This window comes from Physella acuta, unplaced genomic scaffold (assembly GCF_028476545.2).
Source record: "Physella acuta isolate Inbredline_101_S28 unplaced genomic scaffold, ASM2847654v3 ptg000821l, whole genome shotgun sequence".
Taxonomy (NCBI): domain Eukaryota; kingdom Metazoa; phylum Mollusca; class Gastropoda; family Physidae; genus Physella; species Physella acuta.
In genome coordinates, this window is record NW_026732339.1 from 117,178 (window position 1) to 128,394 (window position 11,217).

Sequence of the window (11,217 nt, forward strand, 5' to 3'; positions counted from 1 at the left end):
TTTATAATGTTATCATTCAAATATATTAACTGAGCTTTTGGTCCAAATGATCTCTATTCATTGATTTTAGTAAAATTAAAATTAAAATTGTCTTTAAAATTGCTAAAGACTTGCTAAAAATGTTTGACGTCATTCTCTCTTAACGCAATTCCCTTGATCACAAAATTTTACGTCCTTCTGTCCAATAAACATGATATTTACCACCAACTGGATATTTAACCACCAACTGGATATTTAACCACCATTATAGTTAACCCCCAATAGTAATTATTGCCATATTTAAGCACAGATTATATCGTATACCATCAATAATTCTCATTGCCATATTCAATTAACGACTATATAGTATACGGCTAACACTAACAACTGCCTAAATTTGAATAAATCACTTTTTGTATCAGCCATATTAATCCACATATAAAATGTTCTAATCTGAATCGATAACCAATCAAACTAGTGTCGACATGAATGAGATGTTAGTTCAGCCACCCTCCCCGTGTAATCAATCACCTGTGAATGAGAGATATTTACATTGCTGCAGGTTATTTTATCGCTGTGAAATCTTGTCCGATCTAGAACACAGAAGATGGAATTAATTCAATATTATCTTTGCTTAATAATATTCCACCGTTTTAGGGAAATATATTTTTTGTAATTACTGCATAAGGCCAAGAAGTTTGTTGTGTAGCTTTTATATAAATATTATTTGAAGGTTTTGTTAAATATGTATATACTGTGTACATCTGCTGTGAGCTTTCCGAAAATGCTCTCGAATAAATATTTAAAAAAAAATTCTACATTTTATTCATTTGGTTCCACATACATAATATACATATTGCACTGCACTGACCCCCACCCTGCGCCTAATTAATACCGCTCTGCTATAGGAGCCTAACTGAATACCAGATTGGATAGAATTACTGTGCCAGCTATTAACTATCACGACAACACACGCCCTCTCTGGGCAGACTACGCTTGTCTTGTGTCTAATCAAACAAAAAGAATACGTAAAGAATATTTTTAAATGTGATGGACCACTTTGTACTGAAAACTGTATAATATTGTTTATATAGACCTACATTTTGAGAAAAATATAAAATAAGCTCTAAATGAAGTGATATAATTAATTAGAATCATCAGTAACATATCAGAACCCTACACTTGAAGTTGTTTTACTGGGCTTATCGGGGCCCACCAAACCTGTCCGCCCCAACCCCTCTGCTGCATGGTCTCCCTTTTGTGTTAGGTCTGTGACTCACTTATCGGGGATTAGCTCGACTTGTTGTAACGGTAAATTTGTAACGGTTGTATCTAAAACTTTAGGACCCACACAACTTTGTAGCGGTTGTATCTAAAACTTTAGGACCCACACAACTTTGTAGCGGTTGTATCTAAAACTTTAGGACACACACAACTTTGTAACGGTTGTATCTAAAACTTTAGGACACACACAACTTTGTAGCGGCTGTATCTAAAACTTTAGGACCCACACAACTTTGTAGCGGTTGTGTCTAAAACTTTAGGACCCACAAAACTTTGTAGCTGCTGTATCTAAAACTTTAGGACCCACACAACTTTGTAGCGGCTGTATCTAAAACTTTAGGACACACACAACTTTGTAGCGGCTGTATCTAAAACTTTAGGACCCACACAACTTTGTAGCGGCTGTATCTAAAACTTTAGGACCCACACAACTTTGTAGCGGTTGTATCTAAAACTTTAGGACCCACACAACTTTGTAACGGTTGTATCTAAAACTTTAGGACCCACACAACTTTGTAGCGGCTGTATCTAAAACTTTAGGACCCACACAACTTTGTAGCGGTTGTATCTAAAACTTTAGGACACACACAACTTTGTAACGGTTGTATCTAAAACTTTAGGACCCACACAACTTTGTAACGGTTGTATCTAAAACTTTAGGACCCACACAACTTTGTAGCGGCTGTATCTAAAACTTTAGGACCCACACAACTTTGTAACGGTTGTATCTAAAACTTTAGGACACACACAACTTTGTAACGGTTGTATCTAAAACTTTAGGACACACACAACTTTGTAGCGGCTGTATCTAAAACTTTAGGACCCACACAACTTTGTAGCGGTTGTATCTAAAACTTTAGGACCCACACAACTTTGTAATGGTTAATGTGTGGAGCCTTATGTTGTGATAGGTTAATGTGTGGAGCCTTATTTTGTGAGAGTTTACTGTAGAGCCTTATGTTGTGAGAGGTTAATGTGTGGAGCCTTATGTTGTGAGAGGTTAATGTGTGGAGCCTTATGTTGTGAGAGGTTACTGTGTGGAGCCTTATTTTGTGAGAGGTTAATGTGTGGAGCCTTTTGTTGAGAGTTAACTAAGAAGACTTGTGAGAGTTTATTGTATGGATCTAAAATAATAAAGAGAACTGTGTAGAATTTTCATTTATAATAAAATATTCATGAATGTGTTTTACAAGCACCATAAATTTAGTAAAGTGGATTGATTTAAAGGCAGGTTGTCGACACAAAATTCTGATCAGTTCGAAGGTTACTGACGAAGACAAACCATTTCTTCCAGTGGAAGTCCCTGTCACTACATTAACTTCCCTACTCCCACCCCCCCCCCCACCCCCCATTTCGACCGCCGTCTATCTGAAAAATCTCCGTTTTTATCGTCTGACAATGCACTTAATTTCAAGCGCGAGCGGTCAGATCAGCTGACCGTTACAATTTCCTGTATGGATTTAGTGGTCAAGCGTGGTCATTCAATGGGTTCCCTCTTCTATCTTACAACCACTTTCTTTTAGTGGTCAAGCGTGGTCATGCAATGACCTCTCTTCTCTCTCACAACCACTTTCTTTTAGTGGTCAAGCGTGGTCATGCAATGACCTCTCTTCTATCTTACAACCATTTTCTTTCAGTGGTCAAGCGTGGTCATGCAACGACCTATCTTCTATCTTACAACCACTTTCTTTTAGTGGTCAAGCGTGGTCATGCAACGACCTCTCTTCTATCTTACAACCTCTTTCTCATCAAATACCGCGTGGGTTTTTAAAGGCAAGCAAGTTTAAATTGAACTGATTCTCCTTCTTTAATGTGATCAAGATGTCACTTCATTAGTTCAACATTGCTTCTAATGAAAAACGGTTGCAAATAGTTTATTTTTTTTTTTGCAAATTAACGCAAAGATTGGTTACAGAGAACAATAAAAAATGTAGATTTCAAATTTCATACCGTTTTTCTATAGAATAAATCATAATTACGGTACTGTAATAAGTGCAAATAATTACACTTTTTCTCATAAGTGGGGAGAAAAACATGCTGCTGCTAAATTTGTTGTGTTTATTTTCACGGAACTATTTTTGCATTATCCAGAGACTTGGTTGAGTAATAAACTCTGTCTACTCAATCATTCTTCTCGAAATCGCTCTTTTTGTTTCATTCTAGCACTTCCTACCAGAACTATACGATCCTCTAGTCGACAACACGCAAGCAGAACGATTATTTTTAACTTTTACCCCTTTTACCCTATAGTCTACCTTAACGTACAGCAGAAAGCAGCACTCTTTTTTTAAAAATCCCGTTACCACTATAGGTACAGGTAATGCACGTGAGCTTCGTCGCGAGTTTTTCTCCTGTTTAAAATAGACTGTGCTAGAGGGGCGTGTGTTGAATGCGAGAGTGCGCAGAACTGTGCCTGCATGGCTAGTAATCCGGATAAACAAACTAGTTTGTCTAAATAAAATGGAACGTCTACATGCCCAATGTAACAGGAATATGAGACTGGTAAAGAACATAATTGTGTGAATTTTTAAAGCTTATTTCTTTTAATAATTCGTACATTTTTGTAAGTGTAAACATTGTTAACTACTTTATTGATTATTTTATTTATTCTTATAAGAATATCTAGATCTACCACTGTTTAAACCTTATTTTAATTATTTAGGCATACTACTGTTGTTTAATGTTTAATAATAAACCCATCGTTAAATAATAGGCCTAAAGCTATTTGTTTCTAGATCTAGACATCTAGGTCCGGGTTGCCTGGTTGTAAATTAAATTTGTGTTAGAAGCCTACTAAGCACAGAAATGAGAAGATCTGGAATAATTTTTAAAATTTTATTTTGACTACTTTTTTCTTATATACTGGCAGGCAGGAAGTAATGTGTAATCAATGTCCGCGGTTTTTTATTCAAAGAAGAAATATTTCACTAAATAAAAGTGTGTGTATAGCAATGTTATGTTTTTATGGTGATGTTAATATTCTAGTTCTATTATTACAATCTAGATCTAGATCTAGATTTCTATAACTAGATATCTGTCTAGGGCACTAGGGTCTACATAAATAAAGTCACATATTCACCTAGAATCTAGATCTAGATCTAGATCTAGATTCTAGATCTGAGATATTATTTCAGCAGAGATATTGTCCTACTTTCAACTTTGTACTTTATGACTTTACTATACTAAACTTATTAAAACTTAAAACTATACTAATTATACTAATACTATACTAACTATACTTACTAACTTAGATCTATATAAATTATTATAAATTTATAATAAATATTCAAATAATCTAAATCTATCTATTCTATCCAATCTATCGACTATCGCTAAGTCACTAAGACTAAGTGCTAGTCACGCTAGTGGTAAGTAGTAGATCAGTAGTAAATCACAAATGGAGTACTCTACTCTAGACTAGATTCTAGATCTAGCTAGGATATAATATAATTATATTATTATATTCTTAATACTTAAATTAATTGATCTAGTCTATTGCCAGAGTTTCTTCCAGGCATCTCTTTTAACAGTACAGTGTCCCCCCCCCCCCCCCCCGAAGAAAGTCTACCCCCCCCCCCCCCCCCGAAAATTTCAAGTGCCCCACCAGAGAAAAAAGTCTGGAAGAAACACTGTACCAGACTACTTACTTACTACTTACTACTATAGATCTAGATCTAGGTCTACTAGAAAATAATCAAATTCTAATCTAGATCTAAATCTAGAATCTGCTAGGCTGCTAGATTAGTATCTAGATTTAGATTTTAAATAGTTTGATCTAATAGTGAATAGCAGATAATTATTAGTTAATTAGATCTAGCTAGAATCACTGGTTCTAAATTCTTAACTAAAAACTTACTACTACTACACATGTAAGCCTGAAATGCAGCAAATGCATGCATTGGCGGCTCATTTGCATCCTGCATGTTCAGCGGTAAAACACGCCTTAGAATATTGAAGCATTGACAAAACCCTATTAAAATATTTTGTCAGACTTTCTTGTAGCACTGCAGCAACACGCGGGGATGAGCATGCTTGTATTCAATAAAAAGCACTATTCTGGCTGTGATAAAAATGAACATAAATACTAAGTAAAGATTCCTCCTTAGACCTAACAATCCATTGTGCAGATGAAGCTCATTAGTTTCTTGATTTCCTCATATAAAGGGATAATGTATGCCCAGGCACTTTTAATTTCCCTAACATGAGTTAGGTATTCAGCAGAGCTGGATGGACTCAAGGATGTCCAGAGTTTCTTCCAGGCATCTCTTTGTTTGTGCCCCTCCCCCAGCCGAAAGAAATGGAATTTATATAGAGAATATACACTTTTACCAGTGTCCTGAAAATCTGAAAATGTCCCAGAAAATTTAGTGCCCCCCCCCCCCCCTCCCAAGACAAAAGTCTGGAAGAAACACTGGGGATGGATGTTTCAAGAACTCAAGACTTTCAGGTTAGCAGTCTAGTGCTCAATTGCTAGGTCATGCCATCCCACAGCAATAATACTAAATGAAGTTAAAGTGTTGTTTATGAACAACAAAATGTATTTAATTCTCAAATGTATTTGAAGTAAAACAGTTAATTTTCATAACTGAGAAGTTGAAGTGTCATCTATAAATGAATTTACACTTTTTTTTAGTCAGAGACCCCTCATCAGAATACAGTGTCACACTTAAACCAACTACCACCTTCCCTAAAAATTTTAACTTTTGAAACAGAAATTTCAAGAATATTAACTGAGCTGAATCAGTTTTAGCCATATTGACTAATTTTTATTAAAATTTACAAAAAAAATCTCCTTAAGAAGATGTAATAACCTCAGATTTCAAATTTATATATTACTGAAATGTAGAATCGCCCCATCCCTTCCCTATGTAACACATAAATAGGTTATAACCCACTATTTACCCTTCAAAATGTGATATTAGCAATTGATGACCACTAATCACCATACCTGCAGAAAACTATTTAATATTACATATTTAATTTATTGTTTGATGATTGATTGCTCCGTAAACTACAGTCTTAAAAAAAGGTGCTACCGAAAAGTGATCTGAAAATGTTATAAGTTTTATTATATGCATTTTTTTAATCATGTGCCATATATATATATATATATATATATATAATATATATATATATATATATATATATATATATATATATATATATATATATATAAATTCATCATCTTACTATCGGAATTTACGCCACATAAATTTTTGTTTTTCAACCCACCCAGTTCACTAACAATCGACACATGTGATGTTGACATGATCTACATTCTTCAACATTATCTGTTTTATCTTGAAATCTTGAAAGTATCGTACAAGAATATATATATATATATATATATATATATATATATATATATATATATATATATATATATATATATATATAAAGTACTGGTATGAACACAATACATTTGGTTATTTACTTTTAGGCCTAGAAAGGAGCCATTGTACTCAACATGTGTGGGTGTGACCTTCATGTTGGATTACTATATCAATGCTGGGAAACTTACTAACAAATGCTCAGGTTAGTCTATTTGCTTTGTCGTTTTCTGCCGACCACACTTTCCCCTTGTATGTCGAGGTTATTGAAACAGGTACTCTACTCCATCTCCCCCATGTATCTTGGGCACAAACATGATAAAATGATGATTACAATGATTGTTATTGTGCAAAAAATCAAAATTAGGATTTTGACAAATCTCTACATTTAGAAATGTTTGTGTAAATTAAAATTTGACAAATCCTGGTAATTTATTTGTGTCCTTCATTTAAATTTGATAGATACAATAATTTCAATGTTTACATAGCACTATGTTTATTTGGCACTATGCTTTAAATGGCACTAAGGCCACCCTTGTTGTGATTTGTGGGCCACAGTGTGGGCACTAAGGCCACCCTTGTTGTGATTTGTGGGCCACAGTGTGGGCACTAAGGCCACCCTTGTTGTGATTTGTGGGCCACAGTGTGGGCACTAAGGCCACCCTTGTTCTGATTTGTGGGCCACAGTGTGGGCACTAAGGCCACCCTTGTTGTGATTTGTGGGCCATAGTGTGGGCACTAAGGCCACCCTTGTTGTGATTTGTGGGCCACAGTGTGGGCACTAAGGCCACCCTTGTTCTGATTTGTGGGCTACAGTGTGGGCACTAAGGCCACCCTTGTTGTGATTTGTGGGCCACAGTGTGGGCACTAAGGCCACCCTTGTTGTGATTTGTGGGCCACAGTGTGGGCACTAAGGCCACCCTTGTTGTGATTTGTGGGCCACAGTGTGGGCACTAAAGCACCCTTGTTCTGATTTGTGGGCCACAGTGTCTGAGCACTAAGGCCACCCTTGTTCTGATTTTGTGGGCCACAGTGTGGGCACTAAGGCACCCTTGTTCTGATTTGTGGGCCACAGTGTCTGGGCACTACACTTTGCAGGTCCAATACCCCTGCCCGCTTACTACAAACTCTACATTGAGCAAGTCCACACCCCCTTCATTCCCCTGCCCACCTCACAGTCACACAAGCTTAGCTACGCTTATCTCGGATGTTGTCAGACACAAGTGATGTCTTGATGTCCTGTTTTAAACGACATTATTCACCCATACATGCCATGAGCAATAACTACACCTATCAGTTCTTTTTTGGTAGTACAGACAATAGAAATTATGGTTTCCAATAGACAAGAAATCAGTATTTCGTCAAAGTACGTTTTTATTATGTAACCACACACATAAACATTGGGTCTAGGACAATTACCCCCTGCCCAGTTAGGGATGGAGGGGGGGGGGGGGCTATGTCTTGCTCCCTAAACATTAACTTTCACTTGATGAACAGACATAATTTGAACCAATGAACCCATTGTACAAAACATGAACCAGTAGACCCATTGTACAAAACATGAACCAGTAGACCCGTTGTACAAAACATGAACCAGTAGACCCGTTGTACAAAACATGAACCAGTAGACCCGTTGTACAAAACATGAACCAGTAGACCCATTGTACAAAACATGAACCAGTAGACCCGTTGTACAAAACATGAACCAGTAGACCCGTTATACAAAACATGAACCAGTAGACCCGTTGTACAAAACATGAACCAGTAGACCCATTGTACAAAACATGAACAATTAGACCCATTGTACAAAACATGAACCAGTAGACCCGTTGTACAAAACATGAAACAGTAGACCCATTGTACAAAACATGAACCAACGAACCCTGTTGTACACAACATGAACCAGTAGACCCATTGTATAAAACATGAACCAGTAGACTCATTGTACAAAACATGAACAATTAGACCCATTGTACAAAACATGAACCAGTAGACCCGTTGTACAAAACATGAACCAGTAGACCTGTTGTACAAAACATGAACAAGTAGACCCATTGGACAAAACATGAACCAGTAGACCCGTTGTACAAAACATTAACCAGTAGACCCGTTGTACAAAACATGAACCAGTAGACCCGTTATACAAAACATGAACCAGTAGACCCGTTGTACAAAACATGAACAAGTAGACCCATTGGACAAAACATGAACCAGTAGACCCGTTATACAAAACATGAACCAGTAGACCCGTTGTACAAAACATGAACAAGTAGACCCGTTGTACACAACATGAACAAGTAGACCCGTTGTACACAACATGAAACAGTAGACCCGTTGTACAAAACATGAACCAGTAGACCCATTGTACAAAACATGAACCAGTTGACCCGTTGTACAAAACATGAACCAGTGTTTAGCAGTACACCCCGTTTCTTTAATAACCCTTCCTTTAGTGATGTGTCTTGGGACTTAGGATAAATACATGCAATGTAAAACATCTTACCATCGTGCCCAAGATATTCCCTTTTGCATTTGTAAAACGTTGGAGTCACTGCATAAATAATTTCAAGTTGGTGTACTTATTCCCTATAAAAACGAGTGCTTGCAGTTTACATGCATATATAGCAGTTGTCGATATTATTCTTTGGTTTTGAGACTTTTCAACATCATGGCCAATATATAACAATTTTTAGAATTTAGATAACTGCCATAAAAATATATGTCTAAGTCAAACAAAATACTCTAACATATAAAGATAAGATTCTTCGATGGTGCCCTGGTTTGCTGGTAATTTAATAGCTTTCAGCTGATAAACCATAATGAATAACACAGCCCTAGGTCAGACAAAGTTAATGCAATGTTAAATACGCAACACACTTGGAGTAGACCATAGCTCCTTCATTTTAATTTAGTCTAACAAATACTGGTTCTCTTAAAAGTTAACATACACTTGACTAGTTTTAAAGCACTATTTCGGAGACATATATTGGTAAGTACTTAAGGATATTGTATTGAAATACAATGTTTATACTAGGCTGGGATGATATTTGCAGTGTAGGCTAGCAAGGTCGCTTGAATTTGTAGGTCTATACCCATTTTCTTCACTCCTCTTTCCCCCCCCCCCCCCCCTCTCTCTCTGTATATATATATATATAGATAGATAGATAGATAGATAGATAGATAGATAGATAGATAGATAGATAGATAGATAGATAGATAGATAGATAGATAGATAGATAGATAGATAGATAGATAGATAGATAGACAGACAGACAGACAGACAGACAGACAGACAGACAGACAGACAGATAGATAGATAGATAGATAGATGTAGGTAGGTAGGTAGGTAGATTCATTCATTTATTCATTCATTCATTCATTCATTCATTCATTCATTTCAAAGATATATTTCTCTTAACCTTAATCAAAAACAATTTCTCTCGTCTATTTCTAGAGGTCCAAAAATGCTGTGTGCATTAAGCACTTATTTGAACTTGCACGTTGACTAAATAATACAGCGATGAGATATATTTGTTATAAAACCACGTTCTCGGTAGTAACCAGGCGTTTGTATTACACTCTTGTAGCAGGAGGAATATTTCAGTTTATTTCTTTTATTAGCATCATTTACTAGCGTGTGATTTGGGCATTCCTTTCACCTCCTCGCCAGCTAGACCTTGTCACTTTCAGATCTTTTCGAAATTCTTCTTTAATCGATTACTGAATTCTATTCAATTTCTCCCATTTCTTTTTACCGAGATTGTGCTTGGCTTCTATAGCACTTTTGAGAAGTTCATTTCTGGAGTTGTCGCTTTGAGGTTGTATCTATAATGATCCATTACTGTAATAAAATGGAATCTCTATAGTTCGCTTCTATAGCTTGGTTAATTATTTTTTTTTACTTAGAACTAAATTATTTACAGTTAAGCCTATCTAATTGTGTATAGAAAAAATAAAACACCATTTCTGTATACTGGTTCATACATGACACTATATTTTTTTTTTTTACCTCTGTGAAAGGAATAAAAAATAGTGTACATTGATGCTTGGCTTGAAGCCGTTTAATTTGTTGTGGTTTTTTTTCTTTCTTCGTTTGTGTGTCTGAACTAGCTGTTCGGAAGAATATAGTATACGAGCCGACCCGCTGCGTATCACATGCCGCTATATAGTTGTTTTATTTTCTACTTTTCAGTAATTCATAATTTGTGAATTCGACAGTACCAATGCTGCCACTGAAAATATTTTCTTTAAAACACTTTCAGTAGGTCGTTAAGGGACGATACACCCCCCCCCTCACCCTCCATTCACCCTACCCTACGCCCCCCCCCCCCCCCCGTGAAATCAGCCTCCTCTTAGTTACCTTCCCTGAGTTTAAAATAGTTTCAAACTAAATTATTTGCCCCTAATAGCCGTCACTAACACCCGGCTCTACGATTGTAAACATTTAGCGTGAACCACAGCTCACCAGACTATGTGGGGGTGGTAGGGACCTGCCTAGAGAGGAAGAGAGGGGGCTTCTATCGCGCTTACAGCTTGGTATTTTCTAATGTCTCCATGAAGAGAATTATATATATATAATATATATATATATATATATATATATATATAATATATATAATATATA

The 11,217-nt window shown here is 36.2% G+C and overlaps 1 long non-coding RNA gene across 1 annotated transcript in view; it reads left to right on the top strand.

Annotated features, from left to right (window-relative positions):
- LOC131951683 (uncharacterized) overlaps window positions 1-6,793 on the top strand; it is an 87,775-nt gene extending 80,982 nt beyond the window's left edge. The window contains exon 5 of the long non-coding RNA XR_009388433.1: window positions 6,704-6,793. This is a non-coding gene — a long non-coding RNA (uncharacterized LOC131951683). The remainder of the gene's footprint in view (window positions 1-6,703) is intronic.
- The last annotated feature ends 4,424 nt before the right edge of the window (window positions 6,794-11,217 follow it).